This window comes from Thamnophis elegans, chromosome 3, assembly GCF_009769535.1.
Source record: "Thamnophis elegans isolate rThaEle1 chromosome 3, rThaEle1.pri, whole genome shotgun sequence".
NCBI classification, from domain to species: domain Eukaryota; kingdom Metazoa; phylum Chordata; class Lepidosauria; order Squamata; family Colubridae; genus Thamnophis; species Thamnophis elegans.
The window spans coordinates 3,814,196-3,836,823 of NC_045543.1; positions in this window are offsets into that span (position 1 = coordinate 3,814,196).

The following is a 22,628-nucleotide window of genomic DNA, read 5'->3' on the forward strand; positions in this document are numbered from 1 at the left end:
CTGCATTATTCTAATCATGCCATCACCATTGTTATACTGGACATTCCTTGTTTCATCCTCTTCAAAACACTTTTTTTTAAAAATTTTCATTAAAAAATATCCCTTTTTTTCTATATGTTTTTTTTAACATTAACCATTCCTTGTCCCTTCTAACATCCTTTGCTCTCTATTTATCTCATACCGTAAATTTCTCTTTGTTTGCATTAGTCCATACTTCTTTTTCTCACATCCACAATTCCTCCAACCATATTTCCTGTAAGTATAACTCTCCACGTTTTTGGCATAACTTGTGACATATTTTCTTTTCTCGTTCTGTTCTAAGCAACTTCCATATCCTATTTTTTTTTTAAAAAAATATTTTTATTTTCAAAACAAACATACAAATCCTCCTTCTTTACATACTGTAGAAAGTGTATCAGTTGGTTACAAATGCTTTTGTGCATTTCTTCCAACGTCATCAAACATAATTCATATTAATTCTTATATCTTAGCTCAGATATTTATTAAATTACCCTCATCATACCTCCACTTTTATTTGACTATGATTATTTAAATGCCCTTCATCATAAAATATACCAAGATTTAATACATAACCACATACTGGCATTTCATTTACTTATTTATAAAATTTGATTTATTATATTTATATGCCGCCCTTTTCCCCCCGAGGGAAAAGGGCGGCATATTAAAATTAAATCCTCATATCCTATTCTAGCTAAACATCCATAATATTTAATACCAAAATTTTCTAATCCTCCTTCCCAAATCCCTGTTTACCATTTACATCCAATTCCCTTATATTATACTCATAGCATGTATATAATTTATTATCATATCCTATTTTTGATAGGAGACAATTCTACCTTCTAACAGCTTTTCACATGGGCCTCAAATATTCCCTTTCTGCAATGTTTCTACTTTCATTCTCTTTCTTCTCCCACATTCATTTCCCCCAAAACCTACTTCTGACCCTACCCAAAACTGATATGCCCACAATCAGAATCTCCCCACCTTATCAGAAGACAAAATAATAAATAATGGATGGCAATTAAGCAAGGAGAGAAGCAACCTAGAATTAAGGAAAAGTTTTCTAACAGTGAAGACTATTAACCAGTCAAACAGTGGGTGTTTGAGCACTGAATGACTGTAAGAAGAGCGTGGATAACCACTTGTCTGGAATGGCATAGGGGCGTGATGGCAAACCTATGATATGAGTGGCACAGGGGACACGCAGAGCCATTTCTTAGGGAACACAGGCTCCAGCTGATTTTGGACTTCTTTTTCGGTTGCTTTTCACCCACTGGAGGCTTCTCTGAAGCCTCCAGTGGGCGAAAAACAACCCAATGCACAAACTGAAATTTCGGGAACGGACTTCTGATTTGCATGTTGGGCCATTTTTCTCCCTCTGGAGGCTTCAGGAGGCTCCTCAAGCCTCCGGAGGGTGAGAGAAATGGCCCTACAGGCAACCTGGAGGTCAGAAAATTGGCCATTTCCAGCCTCCAGAGGGCCTGTGGGAGGCGGGGGAGGCTGTTTTCACCCTTCCCAGCATCCTTGAGAGCCTCTGGAGCTTGGGGAGGGCAAAAAATGGGTCCACCATGCCATCACACACCAAAAGTGGGGAGAGGATGGGGGGGTTGCACATGCATGCATGGGGGCATGAGTTGAATTTGAGTTTGAGTTTGAGTTTTATTTAGATTGTATGCTGCCCTACTCCTGGAAGACTCAGGCGGCTAACAATAAGAAGGGAAAGGGGGTACAAAAATAAAAACAACAATTTAAAAATTCAGCAACAGTCATAACATCGATTGAGGCTGGATAATTCAACAGCCCCAGGCCTGCCAGAACAGCCAGGTCTTAGTTGCTTTGCGGAAGGCCGGAAGGGTAATAAGGGTCCGGCTCTCAACGGGGAGATCGTTCCATAGGGCCGGAGCAGCTACAGAGAAGGCCCTCCCCCGGGGGGGGGTCGCCAGCCGACATTGGCCGGCAGATGGAATCCATAGGAGGCCTAGTCTGTGGGATCTAATAGGTCTTTGGGAGGTGACTGGCAGGAGGTGGGGGGTTGCATGTATATGCGTGGGGGGGGGCATGCATGTACATGACTCCTTCACATTCCCGCCGCTTTTGGCATGCAATAGCAAAAAGGTTAGCCATCACTGGTATAGGGTCTCTTGCTTGAATAAGAGTTGGAGTAGAAGACCTCTGAAGTCCCTTCCAACACTGTTATTCTGCTATATCCTGCACTTAGTGTCTCAGTCTTCCATCACAAACAATCAGATCATGATTTACATTTCGTATCCACTCCATGTATATACATGGCAATGGTGGGTTTCAAATATTTTCGGAACCTCTTCTGTAGGTGTGGCCTGCTTTCCGGGTCCACTGGTGGAACCTCTTCTAACCGGTTCGGTAGATTTGACGAACTGGTTCTACCGAATAGGTGCGAACTGGTAGGAACCCACCACTGATACATGGATCAATTATTTGAATCAAACTGGCCTTTTTCTAAATAGCTGCTCACCTATAAGCTACCATTCTCGTTCATTTCTGGACTTGAAGTGGCCTAACCACTTTTCTCCTCTTGTTTCTGTTTATCCTTTTCTTGTCAGTTACCTGAACAATTTTCCATCCAGACCGAATATAATGGGATGTCATGTGGCATCCATAACATGGCCATCTGCTTCTTAGAAGTGGACTATATATCCCTCTGCCTCAAACAGGGACTTCCTAAGCAGAAATGCTTATTTTAGCATATAAGCAAAAGGTGAGATTCCCCAGCCCAGACCCTTTCCTTTTAGGTGGAAAAGATTTTTCTTTTTTTCCTTTTTTTGAAGCTGTAGGCACTTCACCTTCCCAGCTGGAAGGGGACCGACACGATGCTGAAAGGGAATGAGGGCAAGGCAGAACGAGTGAGCTAAGATTTTCCTCCAATCTCTGATTAAAGTTGCAATTTACAGGAAGAAGGATGTTCCAGATAACAAACTAGCACAGAAGGAACATCTGTTCCAAGGGATAGCTATCCTTTAGATGAGCAAGAAAAAGTTAGCTAACAACTGTCTTATATTTAATTTATTTTTCTATGCATGTTTTAAGTCTAATCTTTTTTCCTATAAGTGATGGCTGTCTCTAGCCAGCATTCCTAGTAGATAATCCAGGGCAGGAAATCAACTTCACAGAGAGGCTGAAACAGTGACGGCGAACTTTTCGGCACCGGGTGCTGAAAAGGTCATGTGGAAACGTTGCACGGAAACGCCGCCTGTGCGCACATGTTGGGGCTGCACTCCAGAAAAGCTGGATTTCTGGGTTCTGGTGCACATGTGCACCTGACAATCAGCTGGCAGAGTGCATGGGCACACCAGTTTTTGGCACTGCCACATGTGCGAAGGGCAGCTGATTGCCACATCTGCATGTTGCCCAGAAACCCAGAACACAAGCAGACAAGGCCACGTGTGCCAGGCGACATGGCTTCGCATGCCACTTTGGGCACATGTGCTATAGATTCACCATCATGGGGCGAAAACTACCTTTATTGAGCTATAATAACAGAACCTAGCAAACCTGGTTGTTAACTCTCTCCCCTCCCTCTTACACTCCAGTGTATCAGGTTGGGGTCTGCCTAAGCGGCTTTCGAGTGTTAGATCATTTCTCAGGACTTAAAAAGTGTTCAGCCCATTAGCCAAGTTAACAATTTTTGCATATTTCCATCAAGAACATCTTCCTTAGTTCTCTACACTATCCAAGATCAGTTTCTGGTGTATTCTATGTAAACTGACAACTTTTTACATTGGAGTGGCTTTTTAGGTAAGAGTCAATCAGCAAAATCAGGTTCTGCTAAGGAAGCTTATATTTTTGCATGTGTGTGTGTGTGTGTTTGTGTTTGTGTGTATTTATACACACACACACACACACTTCTATTGGGGGGTCTTCTACGAAGAATTCTGTAATTTGAGCAGCTCTACATTTCATATCTTCCGCAACCAGGGGTGGGCTGCTACAGGCTCGCTCGGGTTCGGGAGAACCTGTAGCTAACGTTATGGCCAGTTCAGAGAACCTCCAAAATCCCACCCTGGCTGCTTCTCCCACCTGCCCCCTCCCAGGAGTCTTCACGCAGCCCGTTTTGGATGCGAGATAAATGCGGGGCCCGTGCGGAGGCTTGGGGTGGGGAAACAGGCCTCCTGGAAGTTCCGGAAGGCTGGAAACGGGCCTTTTTTTGGCCTCTGGAGCATGGGAGAGGCAGTTTTTGCCCTCCCAGAGATTCAAGGAAAGCCTCCAGAACCTGGGGAAGGTAAAAACGTGCCCCCCCATCCAGTGATGCAGGATGCCGACTATGTCGCGGCCAGCATAGCCACGCCCACCCAGCAACCAGGCGTGGAGCATGGGGCCAGCCAGCGGTGGGATTTGGAGATTCTCTGAACCGGCCATAACATTAGCTACGGGTTCTCCTGAACCCGGATGAACCCGTAGCAGGCCACCCCTGATCTTAAGACAAGGAGTGTGCATTCGTAATGTTTTATATATTAAAAATGTATACAATGCATTTTTTTATTAATTGCAGACACCTTCTGTTTTCTATTTTGCTAGAAAGCAGCAGTTTCTCTGTTTCTTAAAAAAAAAAAAATCAGTCCAAGGCAGGATGTTAAAGCTCTGACATCCTTTTATAAACTGGTTCATTCCACCCACACATACAGCACTTTGGATCCCGCCCACACATCTGTGTGACAGGCAGCAACACTGACACATTGTCATCTGCGTCACCGCCCTCCTCATTTACCTTAGCTAAAATTCTGCACTTTCTCACCCTTCTCTCACACCTTGGCGCAAGCAGGTTCATCCGGAAGCTCATAAGGTGTGACATGCTCCTTTCTTTTCCCCCATTTGTTGTGATAAAATGCATCGCACGAATCTGTGACTATTACACCTACAAATCTGACTTTCTGGACTCTACAGACAGAAAGTCGAAATATGTGTTACTTATTAGAAAACAAATGAATGTATTTGTTCTGTCTTTTGTCCCTCGTGTACAGGGGTGGGCTTCAAAAATTTCAGCAATAGATTCCCTGCCCAGTTGCTGGGATGTGCGTGGCCATGGTGGGTGTGGCCTAGTTGGCCTCCTGCACCACGGTTTTCACCGTCCCCAGGATCCAGAGACTTTCCTTGAGCCTCTGAGAGGGCGAAAACTGCCTACCCTAAGCTCCAGAGGCCCTTCCAGAACTTCCAAGAGGCCCATTTTTCCCATTTCCCCGCTCCCGGAGCCTCCTCACGGCCCAAGCACTTACCTCACATCCAAAATGGACCATGTAGAGACTCCTGGGAAGGAGTAAGGTGGGAGGAGGGAAGCCAGAGGTGGGATTTGGAGGTTCTCTGAATCAGTTGTAGTGTTAGTTACGAGTTCTCCTGACCCTGGGCGGACCCGTAGCAGCCCACACCTACTCATGTTGCATGTTTTAGCAATAGCAATAGCAGTTAGACTTATATACCGCTTCATAGGGCTTTCAGCCCTCTCTAAGCGGTTTACAGAGTCAGCATATTGCCCCCAACAACAATCCAAGGTGTGAATCATCTCTGAGTATCTTCCTTATTCTGCTAAAGCAACGAGATCTGGCGATGTCATCCGGTGGTGTCAGAGGGCAACCAATGGTTTCTTGTGCCGAATTGATCCATCTCTGTAGTGCCTTCTGGTCCGCAGCTGTTAAACCAGCATACCATACTGTAATGCAGTATGTGTGGACACTTTCTGTGGTGGACTGATAGAAAGAGGTCTTCAGCCATTGTTCCACCTGATTTTTTCGCAGGACTCTAAGGAAATGAAGTCTCTGTTGGGCCTTTCCAATCACCAGAGATGTGTTGTTTTTCCAGGTGAGATCTTGACTAATAAGCACTCCCAAGAATTTAAAAGAGGAAACCCTCTCCACCATTATATTGGTGGTTCTCAACATTTTCTTCACCAAAGACCAGAGGTGGTATTCAGCAGGTTCTGACCAGTTCTGGAGAACCCATAGCAGAGATTTTGAGAAGTTTGGAGAACCGGTAAATACCCCTCTGATGGTCCCTCCGCCATCTACTCTCTGCCTCCTGAGTCCCAGCTGATCGGCAGGAAATGGGGATTTGAAAGTAACCTTCCCCTGCCATGTCCACCAAGCCACGCCCACCGAGCCAAACCACACCCACCAAGCCATGCCCACAGAACCGGTAGTAAAAAAATTGAATCCCACCACTGCCGCAAACTCTCTTTAAATACCTATTGTGGCCATGGACCATGGCCATAGACCACCAAGACTTAACCCAAGATTTAAATCATAACATTTCTTCAATCCTTTGTGGACCACCTCTGATGACATCGTGTCCCATCCCCCCCCCCCCAGCAGTCCATGGACCAGAGGTTGAGAACCATTGCATTATATCATATGCTGTTGTAGCTTCTTGTGTGAGATCCAGGTTTGATTGTTGGCAGAAGAGAGAGGAAGGTTAGAAACAGAGAGGTTAGAATGAAAGATAATCTGGTTGAGGACTAAATAATACATACAGATATAACCATTTTTAGAACAATTATTGGACTGAGTATGTTTTCCACTGGTGCCTTGTCCATATTTTAATCCTCCCCACAACTGATTTTTTTTTTGTGGGGGGGAGAAATCCTTGCATTCAGGTTCATTCCCTGCAGATAAGCTGCACCATTTATAATTTTGGTTTATTTTTCAGTTGCAGCTATGTTTTAGCATTTCATGCGTTATCATAATGAGCATCTTGATGACATCCTGTTCAGGAAATATGTAAATATAACAGAGGATATGTTGCATACAATAACGTTCTGCTTGGCTTTAATGAGCTTCTGCTGGAATGAAATATATTGTTTAAATATAGCTGCTGGGTTACTTTCTTGAAAATAGAACATTATGGAAAACCTTGTTGTGAAGAGGTCCACTCTCTTGTGAAAGGTTTGTTGTTGTTTCATTTGATTTAGAATGTGCAGATTTTGTTTAATATCGCAAAGTTAATTTCTGCCTAATTATGAGCTTTGGATAGTAAAGATCTCAACAAGACCTTGCATTTGTCCTCAATACTGCGACAAAAACATGATCAGGGTTCAGACAAAAGTGAGAGAATTTGAGATCTCTCTTCCTTTTTATAAAGATTAAAAATCTAGATGGACATTTGGGAGATAGAAGATGGGTACTGTTTGAATTCCCAGGTTTACCAACTTAGAGGTTCCTTAACCAGAAGGGCAGGGAGACTAAGCTGAATATAAAAGTTTTATAGTTTTAGTTTTGGTTTAGTTTTTGGGCTTTAAGTTTTATCTTGAGGACATCAACACTAGAAGGGTGGGTCAGATTTGGCCAAAGCCCAGGTTTTGAGTTGGATCAGGCAATTCAGAACACTTTTTAAATCCCTCCATCATCCTGAGAGACCGCCTCCTGCCGATTACCTCCCTCAGACCGATTAGATCTCACAGGTTAGGTCTCCTCCGGATTCCATCTGCCAGCCAATGTCGGCTGACGACCCTCCGGGGGAGAGCCTTCTCTGTTGCAGCTCCAGCCCTCTGGAATGATCTCCCTGCCGAGATCCGGACCCTTACTACCCTCCCGGCCTTCCGCAAAGCCACCAAGTCCTGGCTGCTCCAGCTGGCCTGGGGGCCTGTGAAATATCCAGCTCCACGGAAATTGTGAATGTTGTGGTTTTGTTTTTAAAGTGTTGTCTTTGTCTAGTTTTCCCCCTTTCCCTTGTCTATTGTGAGCCGCTCGGAGTCCTTCGGGAGTGGGCGGCATACAAGACAAATAAAATCAAAATCAAAAATCTTTCACTTCTGAGAAAACACCAGCAAATATTACATGCAGTCGTTATCTGTTCTATCTGCTTAGACATGTTTCTCTACAGTGAAAATGTAGCATGCTTGAAGTTTTCAACAATCAAACTGTGAACTTAGGACTATTCTGCCATACAACCAGTGGTGGGATTCAGCCAGTAATGGCCTGTAAGGGCGAAATGGCTGTTAAATTGCTGGCTGGCCTTGCCCCTTCCTGCCCCACCCCTTCCAGGAGTCTCCTTGTTCCCCATTTTGGCTCCCAGGTAAGTGCAGGTAAGTACTAGGCCAAAAACGGGGCACAGGGTGGTACGGCGCAGCGCCCCCATGGGCCGTTTTTGTCTCAGGAGGGCTGCAGGGACGCCTACTAGGCCCAAAACGGAGCACTTGGGGCAGTGCTCCCCCCACAGCCCATTTTTGCTCAGGGGGTGGGGGTAGGAGGCTGCCTGTCACACCCCTTGACCACACCCAGGCATGGTGACACCCTCCCAGCCAGTCATTAGGGTAGAGAACCAGTTATTAAATTATTTGAATCCCACCACTGTGAGCTAAGAATGCAGAACATTAGAAACTGGACAATACAGTAGAAGAAAGTGATATATAAATTGTGGGCACTCCATAAAAGGAGGTTTTTAAGAAGAGACTAGACATATCTGAAATTACGGTATATAGATTCTCCTACTTGAGCAGGGAGGCGGCTAGGAGGCCTCCAAGGTCCCTTATAGCTCCATTGTATTCTATTCTAACATTCTAATGATTAACTCCTAATATAATGCGGCCGCGCGAGCGATATTGGGTGCGCCGAGGTACACCCACATTACACCTGTCCTCCGTGAGCTGCACTGGCTACCAATTGGTCTCCAGACTCAATTCAAGGTGTTGGTTATCACCTTTAAAGCCCTACATGGCTTAGGGCCAGAGTACTTTCGAGACCGCCTGCTGCCACATACCTCCCAGCGGCCAGTAAGATCCCACAGATTGGGCCTCCTTCAAAGCCAGACAGTGTTGGCTGGCAGGTCCCTGGAGGAGAGCCTTCTCTGTGGCTGCTCCGACTCTCTGGAACCAGCTACCCCCGGAGATCCGGACCATACCCACTCTCATGGCCTTCAGGAAAGCTGTAAAAACCTGGCTGTTCCGGCAGGCCTGGGGCTGTTGACCTCACTGTTGAGGTCCAGCCCCGATTAGAATGAATGTATGAGGGTGTTGCTGTTTTTAAACTGCTTCTTTTCTCGTTATGTGTGCTTTTTTCCTCTTATTTTTTGTAAGCCACCCGGAGTCCTTCGGGATTGGGCGGCATATAAATATATTGAATAAAATAAATATTTAATAATAAATTTTATAAATTATTCAAGTTTTTGAGGAGGTGAGAATGTTTCCTGACGTTTGTATTCAGTAGAGCTGCAATAGCCTATAATGTAAAATAATCTAATTCATAAAAGGGCATTTAACGTACTTTTTCATCAGACCTACGCCAATCGAGATCCACAGATTCAACGCAGCCCTCTATTTTAGTGCAATCCTACACACAAGCAGCAAAACAAGAGAGAGTTATTACAGTTTTGTTAGGCTGCCCCTTCTGGTTCACGGGCCACATTTAATCTGTTGGGTAACAACATTCTGTGCACAAATAGTGTCTTTGCATGGTTTCTCCTCCAGGTGGCACTGGACTTAATTGATCTGGCAAAGTCAGGAATTTCCTCTACAATAGTAAAACCCCCCCCCCCCAATCTTTGGGGCACCAGGGACCAGTTCTGTAGAGAGAGGTTTTTCCGCAGACCAAAGGGAATGTGGTTTCACATGCTGCCCACACCCTGCGGATGGGGATTCTCTTGTTTGCGTGACCCAGTCCAGGAATTGGGGACCCCTGCTCTACAATATTAGAACTGTGCTTCTCAGCCCTGATAACTTTAACATGTTAAGCAGTGGTTGGATTCAATTTTTGTTACTAATGGTTGTATGGGCGTGGCTTGGTGGGCATGATGTGACTTGGGGGCATGACTTGGGGGTGTGGCAGAGGAAGGATACTGCAGAATCCCCATTTCCTCCCTATTAGCTGGACTCAGGAGGCAGAGAATAGATGGGGGCGGGGCCAGCCAGGGGTGGTATTTGAATATACAGATATTCTGGGATTTGAAGTCCACACATCTTAAAGTTGCCAAGGTTGAGAAACACTGATGTAGAGGACTATGTATTTGGTACTTAATCTACCCAAAAAATAAATAAATAAAGATTTGTTTTCTTTAAGTCTTCTACTGCCATTCAGCCTCAAACCTTCTGCTCAACTTGCAAATGGCATTCTAACTTCCTCCTTCTCTATGTTACGAGCTAGAAAAAGAAAGGTGAGATTTTGAAAGGAAAAATTGCAACATCAAATGGGGATGTTGCTGTCCGAAATATACTATTCCCCTCCCTCCCTGAAAAAAAAAAAAGGTTTTGAGTCACACTAATATTTTGCACTGCAGCTTTCTCAGTCCCTAGCCCTTTGGCATGCAATCAATGCCTTCGATGGCTCAGAATTTTGCATTGTCACAGAAAAAGAAACACGGTGGTATATTTCCAATTCTTCTTGACTAGAAAGGCCCCATTAAAAAACAGGATTAAAGACTGCAAAAATGGAGAAGTGGCTTCCTCTCTCTGGGGCCTGTACTAATTTGAAGAGTTCTAAAAAGGAAAAGTAAGCAGGGGGAGAGGAATGGTTGGGGAACTCAATAGGAGGTTTACAAAGCAACGGTGATATTGGAAGGAGCCTTTAACTACAATTAACAGCTACCATATGTAATACATACATCCTGCCAAGGGGTGTAAAAAAACATTTGATTTGATAACCAATCCATCTTTCAAACCCTTCATGCTACATACGTGTAAATGAAAGTTTACACTAAGAGAAACTCCCAGAAAAGTTATGGTGGGGGAAATAATATCCATGATTTGTACCAAATTAAAAAGATTTTTTTTTCAGTGCCAGAAACATGATGAAAATTCCCACTGTCAGTTTATAAAACTAGTATGGAATGAACTGAAATATGAGAACCTTTACATATAAACACACCCAAAGGGTTTTGGTTTGGGATAAGCATCCAATATTTTTGTTGAATTATTATGCAGGATTGATTGTTTATTTATTTGATTGATTGATTGATTGATTGGTATGGCCATACAATTTTCAAAGCAATGCTAGGCCACTTACGGTGTGTAGAGGCATGCGAAAACAAGGGATTAAAAATAAAACACGAAGAAGTTCTGGAAACAGAAAAATAAAATTCAGAATGATAGCATAACCAAGGGTAACAAACGCATAGTTTATTCACAACTTTTCATTCTGAACATTCTCTCTCTGTCTCTCTCTGTCTCTCTCTGTCTCTCTCTGTCTCTGTCTCTCTCTGTCTCTCTGTCTCTCTGTCTCTCTCTGTCTCTGTCTCTCTCTGTCTCTCTCTCTCTCTCTCTCTCTCTCTCTCTGTCTCTCTCTGTCTCTCTGTCTCTGTCTCTGTTCTGCAGATATTATGGTACTTGAGATGTTGTTATGGAGATTATATTGATTATATTTTCTGTTTAATTACAGAATTATTTATAGTATTTTGCTTTGAGTTTTTTTCCTTTACTGTGGATGTTTTATTGAATTGTCGCCATGCATACTTGTACAATTGCTAAAGCCCTGCTGATTGCAGGGGGCATAACTCAAGTCGATGGATTAATTGCATTTATTTATGAGATTTTTACCTCTTACAAAGATTCCCAAGGTTTATAAAACATTCAAGAAAGTACAATAAAACATCCATGGTATAAATTAAACAAAGATATTTTTTTTTTACAAAAAAGTCTAACCAACTCATCAATAATAAAAGGCCACTAATAACCAATGGAGTTCAGGATGTCTTCTGAGACAGTTTAGTTTTTATTCTTTACGGAAAGCCAACTTGGAATTCCCCTCGGAAGTCAGTGTGGGGCTCAGAACATCCAAGGCATAGCATGGTCATGGCATCTGCCAACTGCTGGACCGCTGCATTCTGCACTTGCTGGAGCTTCTTGATGGTCTTCAAAGGCAGCTCCAATTGTATGGGTTTCAGTAGTCCATGCAACAGTGTTGAGGACATGATAGAGCCGAGGTGGCGCAGTGGTTAAATGCAGCACTGCAGGCTACTTCAGCTGACTGCAGTTCTGCAGTTCGGCTGTTCAAATCTCACCGGCTCAAGGTTGACTCAGCCTTCCATCCTTCCGAGGTGGGTGAAATGAGGACCCGGATTGTTGTTGGGGGTGATATGCTGACTCTGTAAACCGCTTAGAGAGGGCTGAAAGTCTATCTGCTATTGCTATTGCTATTTACTGTGGAAAGTTTTTTATGCTCCACAATGGAGTTGTAATTACTGTCTCTGCCTCTACCCATCCAGCAATCATCACCCATAAAGTTATGTCTTGTTCCAGAGGCAGTGACAAACCATCAGACAATACTGAATACATTAAAGAATCTCAGTGAAGAAACAGTAAATCCTTACTAGAAGGTAGGATGATTAGACTGGAAGGGACCTCAGAGGTCTTCTGGTCCAGCCCCCTACCCAAGGCAAATATCTTGTATACCATCTTGGTCAAATAGTTGTCCAGACTATTTTTGAAAGCACCCAGTGATGAAGCACCCACAGCCCCTTGAGGCAATCTATATTTTTCGGAATATAAGACTCACCTTTTTCCCCAAAAAAAGAGAGTGAAAATTTGGGTGCGTCTGATACACTGAATACAGCATTTTTGGCCTACCAAAACCCTGCCCCCCTTTGCAAAAATGGACATGCAGAGGGTTTGGGAGGCTTGCCAAGTGCTCTTGGGTGCTGGGGAGGGCGAAAACAAGCAAAAATGGGCTGTTCTTGCTTATTTTTGCCCCCCCCCCCCTCAGCCCTGAGGAGCACTCTACAAGCCTCCCAAAGCCTCTGCATGCCCGTTTTTTTTTGGGGGGGGGAACATAACCAATTTTTGCCAAAAAATGGGTCGTTTTTTCCCCTCATTTTGCCTCCCCAGCCACCAGGAGCACTCTACAAGCCTCCCAAAGCTCTGCATGCCCTCCTTTTTTTGCAACCCCCCCCCAAAAAAAAACAAGGTGTAAATGCTGACATGACCTGATACTGCAGTTGATCATGCAAGATGGCATTTGTCTACCAAAAAAAGTAGAATGTACTCCTGTGAGAAAAATGCGATGAGATGATCGTGAGATATGAAAAGATTAAATATGAACTCTTTTTGGTATTTCCTTGGGAACTAAATATTTGGAGATATTGTATTTTTGGACTGTAAGACATACCAGAGTGTAAGATTTTGAAGAGATAAATTAAAATAAAAGTTTTTGCACTCTGCAGGCCTCCCAAACTCTCTGCACGCCTCGATTTTTGAGAAAAATGGGACATGCAGAGAGTTTGAGAGGCCTGTAAAGTGCTCCTGTGAGCTTGGTGGGGGGGACAGCAAAGATAAGCAAAAAATTGGCCCTTTTTTGTTCTTTTTTGCTGTCCCCAGCCCCCAGGAGCACTTTGCAAGCCTCCCAAACCCTCTGAACATCCATTTTTGTGAAAAAACAAGATGCACAGGGACAGAGTTTCGGGAGGCCAAAAATCCTGCATTCAGTGTATAAGACACACGATGTCAGCCTCTGCTTTGCTGCTGCTTCAGCTGCCATTGAAACGGGGAGGGAGGGCATGGTATTTGGGAGGGGATTACTAATTGTGCTGGAGGAAGATTCTGGAGTTTCTGCTCTGCCTGTCTTACTGCGCATGCAGAGGAGGTTTCCCGCCAAGGCCAACGGCACCGACATTCCATCTGGGTGATGCCTTTCGAAGTTATCTCGCACCTGACACTTGGGAGAATTATGATTGGACTGTGCATGGGGTGCCAAGGAGTAGGGAATGGGTTATTCTATATATCATTTGCTTTTGCACCTAAATAATCAGACTTCGCTTTGCTACGCTTCTGTTCATTTATAATTAGTAAAAGTACACTTGATTTCTATCAATGGAGTCTTGTGGATTTCTTTCCTGATTATCCAATGAAGAAGTGATGACACACCCCGATTTTCACCCTCTTTTTGGGGGGGAGGGGGGGGAAGGTGCATCTTACACTCTGAAAAATACTGTATTTATCCAGGCCTAAAACTGCAGAGGTCCATTTTGACTGAGCAAAAGGGTGAACTAGGTGACCTCCAAAATAGCAATAGCAGTAGACTTATATACCGCTTCATAGGGCTTTCAGCCCTCTCTAAGCAGTTTACAGAGTCAGCATATCGCCCCCAACAACAATCTGGGTCTTCATTTTACCCACCTCGGAAGGATGGAAGGCTGAGTCAACCTTGAGCAGGTGAGATTTGAACCGGTGAACTGCAGATAACAGTCAGCTGAAGTGGCCTGCAGTGCTGCACCCTAACCACTGCGCCACCTCGGCCCTTAGAATGACACAGTTCTAGAAACACTGTTCACACTGAAATGTGGGTATGAATACAAATGTGCCCAGTATGATTTCAAGTTAAAAAAATTTTTTTTTTTAAAAAAGCAATTTGCCTTTAATGGCCTTTAACGTTGGAACCAACCGCACAGAGAAACTCTTGCCAAGCCTGTCATAACTGAAGGCAGCAAGGCTTTTAACATCAAAAAAGAGATTCTTCCATGTGTTATGTGCCCTGAGTGGCTAATGGTAATGTGTGTTTCTTAGGATGTACACAGTAAATTTCAGGACGTCATCCAAGGTTGATCTGAGATGAGCAAAGGCACGTCTAGGCATTCAGGGGTCTTTATTAACATTCAGCTTATGTAAATGAACATTAAAAGGGTACTCAGTACTATTCCTTGGCAAGAAGGGAGCCAACCATCTGGACTGATGTGATTAACCATGTGCCTTCTCATAACCCCTGACTAGGAAGACGCTCGTGTTGTCGGGAATATATGTATGCATGAGAAATCAGAAGATGTCTCTCAAGTATGTTATTTATAGTGGAAGTTGGGCTGAGCAATATCAATTCATTTGGGTAATGAGGTGTACCAGTTTCCATGTTTGGTCCAGTCAAGACACACAGCGTGCATATGTCCTGTCATGGGAGAGTGTTTATTAATTGCGTTTAATTGTCATCATTTTTCCTAATGATGGCGAAGGCTCACACCCCTTCATTTTGTAGCTGAGGTAGTGATTAGGGGAGAAAAGATCACGGTTCGGTAAGCAGCTGGAGCTAAGGCTTCCTGACCTACTGCCGGCAGACAAACTGGCACTCGTCAAAGACTGCCCAGCCGTCACCAATGGAGGGAGCCAGCTCGTTCTGCTACAGTGGCTGGAGAAGGGAAAAGTTGCCCAATCTGGATACTCCTTGCAAGTAGCAAGGGGATAGAAGTAACACACCGACGTGCAGCATCAATTCGCTGAACGGCAGCCCTTGGCACAAAGGGTTCCACAATGAAATGCCGCATGTATTTTCTACTTGATAGGAGGCAGGAAACACACTGTGGGTTTGTAAGGTAAGCTCCAGATTACGGTCCCCAGTTTGCCCTGAATAATATGAGCATGCTTGGAATAAAACTGAGCTATAGTTGTACCCGCCACGTACCGGTCAAATGTGCCAAGGTTGACTGGTTCCAGGGATTGCTGCCTGAGGCATAGGTACAATTAAGGATGGTAACATGGTCTATTCTTTCCATTTTACTAAAAACCATTAGGTAGCTGTTCTGACCCCCCCCCCCCGTCCCACACCAAAGCACTCCAAGCCAAAGATACTTTACGGAATTTATTCACCGACAGACAGGTCCTTGGCAGCAAACCGGCACAGATAAGCCTTGGCAGCAATCCAGCCTGCCAAGCTCACAATACTGTTCTCCCACATTAGTTAATGCGTTGACTTCTGCAAAAGGGGCGTTTGCACAAGCAGTCCTTTTATAGTCTGGAGAGGAGCCTAATGACCACCAGCTGAGTGCAGTTACCTCCTGTAACTGTGCAACTGTTCCTGACGCCTATTAGCTCTTCGGTGCCGGGCATCCAGGAACAACTCACTGCTGGTGTCCGGCTCACTCTCCCTTGTCTTCTCCCCACTGGTCCAAGGCTCAGGCGCCTCCTGGTGGCCAACCAGCCTCTCTGCGCCCTGCTCGGAGTTGGAACCATGTCCAGGGTCCTCCACATCCTCCAAAGCCAACTCATAGGGCCCCTCGTTGTCAGAGTCTGGTGGCAGCTCCAATGGCTCCTGCTGGGCCACAACAGGTAGCAGTACCTAACATCCCATCCGAAGATCATGCTTGCACTGGAAAAATCACTACCATAATCTCTCTTAGAGGTTGAGATGCATAGCTGAATATCATTAACACACTAATACAACTTGACCTACTTCTGATGAGGAGGTGAGGCGGGCGAGGCGCAGCAAGGCAAGGCAAGGGTAGGGAAGGGAAGGGCAAGGCACCTAGGATCTTCTTGCATTACTGCTTATTAAGCATATCTCTGCTGTACTGCTCATTAGGCATATGCTAAAGAATGCTGTGTGTTAACTACTGGGTTTATAATGTGTTTGAGTGGCAATAACAACCACACCACCCATATTTGGAATCGTAAGACAAGTCAGTATACAGATGTTTTATCATTTATTTAGTCTAACCATTTCCATTTCATTCTGAGTACGTCCTAAGCAATAGCAATAGCAATAGCAATAGCAGTTAGACTTATATACTGCTTTGTAGGGCTTTCAACCCTCTCTAAGCGGTTTACAGAGTCAGCATATTGCCCCCAACAACAATCTGGGTCCTCATTTCACCCACCTCGGAAGGATGGAAGGCTGAGTCAACCTTGAGCCGGTGAGATTAGAACCGCTGAACTGCAGATAACAGTCAGCTGAAGTGGCCTTCAGTACTGCACCCTAACCACTGCGCCACCTCGGCTGTGCCACCTAAGTACGAGGTTACTGCCGTGGGTGGTGGTGGTGGTGTATATAAGACTATCTGGACATTTTGTGTAGACATATCAGCTTCAAATTGAAAGCTCTGAGATGACCCACTAACGCCCAACGATATGCAGAAGGTCATTTGAGGTTCATCCCTCGAGGAAACTGTAAAAGTGGTATTATAATATCATCTAATAGTAACATGCCTCTTGGTAGGTTGTGGAAACTGCATCCATTTTTTTAAAAAAAATATTGTAAAAGTACCGTGGGGAGACTAACAGCTCACAGGGCAAAGAAACAATGCCAGGAGAACAAGTTGGGAAATCTATCGTATCCCATATAAGTGAGCCAGATGTCATGCTATCCGTACAGATGTTTGTGCTACCCAGTGGTGGGTTTCAAAAAATTTTGGAACCTACTCTGTGGGTGTGTCCTCCTTTGTGGGAGTGGCTTGCCAGCCATGTGACCTGGTAGGAGTGGCTTGCCAGCCATGTGTTTTCTTCCTCCCTCCCTCCCTCCCTCCCTCCCTCCCTCCCCCCCCTCTCTCTCTCTCTCTCCTTCCTTTTGTCTCTCTCTTTCCTTCCTTTTGTCTCTCTGTCCTTTTTTTCTTTTTTCTTTCATCTCTCTCTCACTCTTTTTCTTTCTTTCTTTCTTTCTTTCTTCATTTCTTTCTCTTTCTCTCTCTCTCTGTGTCAGTCTGTCTGTCTCTGTGTGCGTGTGTTTGTCTGTCAGTGGTGGGTTTCAAAAATTTTTGGAACCTCTTCTGTAGGTGTGGCCTGCTTTCCGGGTCCACTGGTGGAACCTCTTCTAACCGGTTCGGTAGATTTGACGAACTGGTTCTACCGAATAGGTGTGAACTGGTAGGAACCCACCTCTGGTGCTACCTGATATGTGTATCTAGTTCATATAAGATTAATTGGTGATACTTCAGTTTTCTATATCATCGAGACTTCCCCTGGCTTGCAGGTTCATAAGCACATTTCCCCAGCCAACTGCAACACTCCATGCATTTTCTTCATGTTTTTAATGGAACTCGTTGACTTCCATGTCATCTCACCGTATCTCTCCCTCCAACCCGCAGTTTCTCTACTTTTTGATTCACCAACCACTTTTCAATAGTGAATTCCTAGAGTGCTTTCATATCGCAACGTGTTTACTCTCCAGTCCTCCCAAAGCATGAAACTGACTTCGTGGCCACTAGCCTTAAAAAATGTAGGGAATATGCTGAGATCAATATAGGCAAAATTGCCCTTCACCCAGTTGACAGGATAAAAAAAAAATATCATTCAGTGCCTACTCTGAGGATCCCAAGGTCTTTGAGGGAAAAAAACATTTTTTTTACTATGCAAGAAAAGATGGACATTCTAACAGTCACTACCTCCATGATTTTGCTACAATGACAACCAGGAAGGAAGGAAGGAAGGAAGGAAGGAAGGAAGGAAGGAAGGAAGGAAGGAAGGAAGGAAGGAAGGAAGGAATCCACCATTACAACATGTACATGTTTGTGAAGGTGTAATGCAGTGGTGGAGTTCAAAAATTTTTAACTACCATTTCTGTGGGTGTGGCTTGGTGGGTGTGGCTTGGTGGGCATGGCAGGGGAAGGATACTGCAAAATTGTATTTATTAGATTATAAATGTAAAATCTCCATTCCCTCCTAACTCTAAGGGAAGGATACTGTAAAATCTCCATTCCCTCCCAACTCCAAGGGAAGGATACTGTAAAATCTCCATTCCCTCCTAACTCCAGGGGAAGGATACTGTAAAATCTCCATCCCCTCCCAACTCCAAGGGAAGGATACTTTAAAATCTCCACTCCCTCCTAACTCTAAGGGAAGGATACTGTAAAATCTCCATTCCCTCCTAACTCTAAGGGAAGGATACTGTAAAATCTCCATCCCCTCCCAACTCCAAGGGAAGGATACTTTAAAATCTCCATTCCCTCCTAACTCTAAGGGAAGGATACTGTAAAATCTCCATCCCCTCCCAACTCCAAGGGAAGGATACTTTAAAATCTCCATTCCCTCCTAACTCTAAGGGAAGGATACTGTAAAATCTCCATCCCCTCCCAACTCCAAGGGAAGGATACTTTAAAATCTCCATTCCCTCCCAACTCCAAGAGAAGGATATGGCAAAATCCCCATTTCCCTCCTGATCATCTGGGACTCAGGAGGCAGAGAATAGATGGGGGCGTGGTCAGTCAGAAGTGGCATTTACCGGTTCTTCGAACTACTCAAAATTTCTGCTACCAGTTCTCCAGAACTGGTCAGAAACGTTGAATACCACCTCTGGTGTAATGGGCTTTTAAAGTTTTTTTTATCATTTTTTAAAATCTCATTTTACCTTTAAATTATTATGTATATTGTGACTCTCTTGCAAAGCTTCTCCATTGGCAAATGTAACAACAGTATTTGGTGTATCCAAACAGCAGAGCCATTACTTTTAGAACTCCACAGATATCCCAGTGTACTTGTACTGAATGTGCTTCAACAACAGTTTCATGTTTTTGGTTATGTTTCTGACATGTGTGCAGCATAGCCAACAGATACTGAAGAGTGCACATTGCCATTGTGTAAAAACAGAATATTTCTACAAAACAGTACGTGATAGGTTAAATTATAGGCTAGTCTCACAATTAGCAGCAAAAAAAATCTATAATAGATATCCCAAATTGTCCAGGAAGCAATGCTTTTTTTATTGAAAATTTAAAAAAAAGGCTTTTACAAATATTTACCTCCCCTCCCCCACCATCCCCACCCGAACCCAACCCCCCCCAACCTCCCCCCCCCCAACTTCCCAGAACAAATACAGGGTATAAAACTATGTGGGCAATTCCCAGATATGCAATAGACAACATAAGTACAGCATAAAAACAGTATGTAACCACATACAGACAGCTTCTTACTATAGAAAGAGGTGTATTACAGCTAAAACCCTTGAATGTACTAAAAGAGGAAAAGGTAATTCAAACATAGTTTCAGTATGGACAGTTACAGGCTAGATGGAAAAAAAGATCAAAAAATTGGTTTTACGCAAAATGAGGATAATTTAATAAAAGAAATTAGGGATCAAAGTCAAATGCAGATAAAAAGGTTATATAATGTATTAATAGAAATGGATTCGGAAACAGAATTAGACAAAGACTGTATGATAAAGTGGGCGTAAAATTTTGAAGAACCAATAATGTTGGATACATGGGAAAATATATGGGTAAGAAATGTAAAATTCACACAAGCCCAAAATTTGAGAGAGAACTTTTATAAGCTGTTTTATAGATGGTATTTAGATCCTAAAAAAACTGGCCTCTATGTATCCGAATTTGCAACCTAAATGCTGGAGATGTGATTGTGTTGATACTACATATTACCATATATGGTGGACTTGTAAAAAGGTTGAAGCAATGTTTTTCTTGTCCATTGTAACAGTGAACCCTGCCCACGGGTTAGGTTCTATTTCACCAACTTCCTCTAAGTTGTGAAGTATCATTTCCTTCTTAAGCACCTCTTGTATAATGTGGCAACCTCAAAAGAGAAGTATTATCTCTCTTTACAGTATGGTTTTCAGGAAGCGCAACCTCAGGTCGACTTCTCTGCCTGTTCTTGTACAGTTATTTAAACCAAGCAGTAATAATGCTGAAGTGAAATCTTTGGGGTGGAGGGATGGAGAAAAGTTTTCTCAGGCAGTTCTCTGGACTCAGACCCACCCGCTCAAATTCTAATTTAGCACTTCCCCATTAGCTTCTGGTTTGGAGACAATTAGTTGGGTGCAATTCAGAGGTGGGTTCCTACCAGTTCGCACCTATTCGGTAGAACCGGTTCATCAAATCTACCAAACCAGTTAGAAGATGTCCCACCACTGCCACACACACACACACACACACACACACACACACACACAGACAGACAGACTGACTGACACAGAGAGAGAAAGAGAAAGAAAGGAAGGAAGGAATAAATAGAAAAAGAAAAATGAAAGAAAAAGAGTGAGAGAGAGATGAAAGAAAAAAAGAAAAAAGGGACAGAGAGACAAAAGGAGAGAGAGAGAGAGAGAGAGAGAGAGAGCACATGGCCGGCAAGCCACTCCCACCAGGTCACATGGCCGGCAAGCCACTCCCACAAAGGAGGCCACATCCATAGTGTAGGTTCCAAAAAAATTTGAAACCCACCACTGACACACACACACACACACAGACAGACAGACAGACAGACTAACACAGAGAGAGAAAGAGAAAGAAAGGAAGGAAGGAATAAATAGTAAAAGAAAAAAGAAAGAAAAAGCGTGAGAGAGAGATGAAAGAAAAAAAGAGAAAAGGGACAGAGAGACAAAAGGAGAGAGAGAGAGAGAGAGAGAGAGAGAGAGAGAGGAGAGAGAGAGAGAGAGAGAGCACATGGCCGGCAAGCCACTCCCACAAAGGAAGCCACACCCACAGAGTAGGTTCCAAAAAATTTTGAAACCCACCACTGGTGCAATTGGTGTTGGTTTGCTTAATTTTCTCCTAGGAAACACGTACGAGGCAGAAGTGATAAAACCTAGAAAACAATTGCCTGATGAGATTAATCAGAAGGCTTCCTTTAATCTGAATTCTCATCCCCGTGCAATTGCGGATAAAGTGATTTGGCATGCTGATAACTGTTGACCAGAGGAGACCAACAACTTTTTTTCTGTTTTGAAAAAATCAACCCCCTATTGTTTATGGCACTTTTCCTTCCCTAGTTGTGTTTCATTTGCCGTTATTTTCTAGGGACAGAACATTAACTTCGAACGTTTTCTGCATTGGAGAAATGATTTGTGTTATTGCCCTGATTTAAATTAAAGGCTCAGGGCTAGGAACAATACGTAAGAATTAGCAGTTAATTCAGCACTGATTGATCCACAATAACCCCCCGCCCCCTCATTAAATCCTAGGATAAGTCCTTAAGCCCTCGGAGTTACTTCTAGGTGAGATGGGCAGCATACAAGTCTAATAAACAAACAAACAAACATTTAGACTTGATCTTGGATTTCATTTTTATAAGTCGTACTACCACAGTGGTCGGAATGCAGTATTGTAGGCTAAGTGACTGCTCACTGCCAGGAGTTTGATTCTGACTGGCTCAAGGTTGACTCAGCCTTCAATCCACCCCCGAGGTTGGTAGAGCTGAAGTGGCGCAGTGGTTAGAGTGCAGTACTGCAGGCCACTTCAGCTGACTGTTATCTGCAGTTCAGCGGTTCTAATCTCACCGGCTCAAGGTTGACTCAGCCTTCCATCCTTCCGAGGTGGGTGAAATGAGGACCCAGACTGTGGGGGCGATATGCTGACTCTGTAAACCGCTTAGAGAGGGCTGAAAACCCTATGAAGCGGTATATAAGTCTCACTGCTATTGCTATTGGTAAAATGTGAACCCATATTATTGGGGGCCATATGCTGATACTTTAAGCCGCTCAGAGTGTGATGTAAAGCACTATGAAGCGGTATATAAGCCTCAGTGTTATTGCTATTGCTTTTGCTATAAGTGGGAAGCAGCTATTATTTATTTAATCCATCCATAGTACTTTTCCATCTAATACTAATACTAGCACTAATCCATCCACTCCTTTTTCACCAACAAATGGCACAGCAGAGCAACATCGAAAGACACATATTGAAAATTTAAAAAAGCAAAATTAAATAACTAGGCAGTGTTCCTTCTACAGCGTTTTTTCCTTTCAACGTTAGTAGACTAATAGTTTCATCACATCCTCATCACGTGACTCATCTTTTCCACATTTGATTGGAAGTTCTCTGGTTCACTCTCTTAACCGAGTGTTTCTCAACCTTGGCGACTTGAAGATGTCCGGACTTCAACTCCCAGAATTCCCCAGCCAGCATTCGCTGGCTGGGGAATTCTGGGAGTTGAAGTCCGGACATCTTCAAGTTGCCAAGGTTGAGAAACACTGCTCTAACCAGAGTCATCTTTTTCATAATCCGCTTGGCAGAGAGTG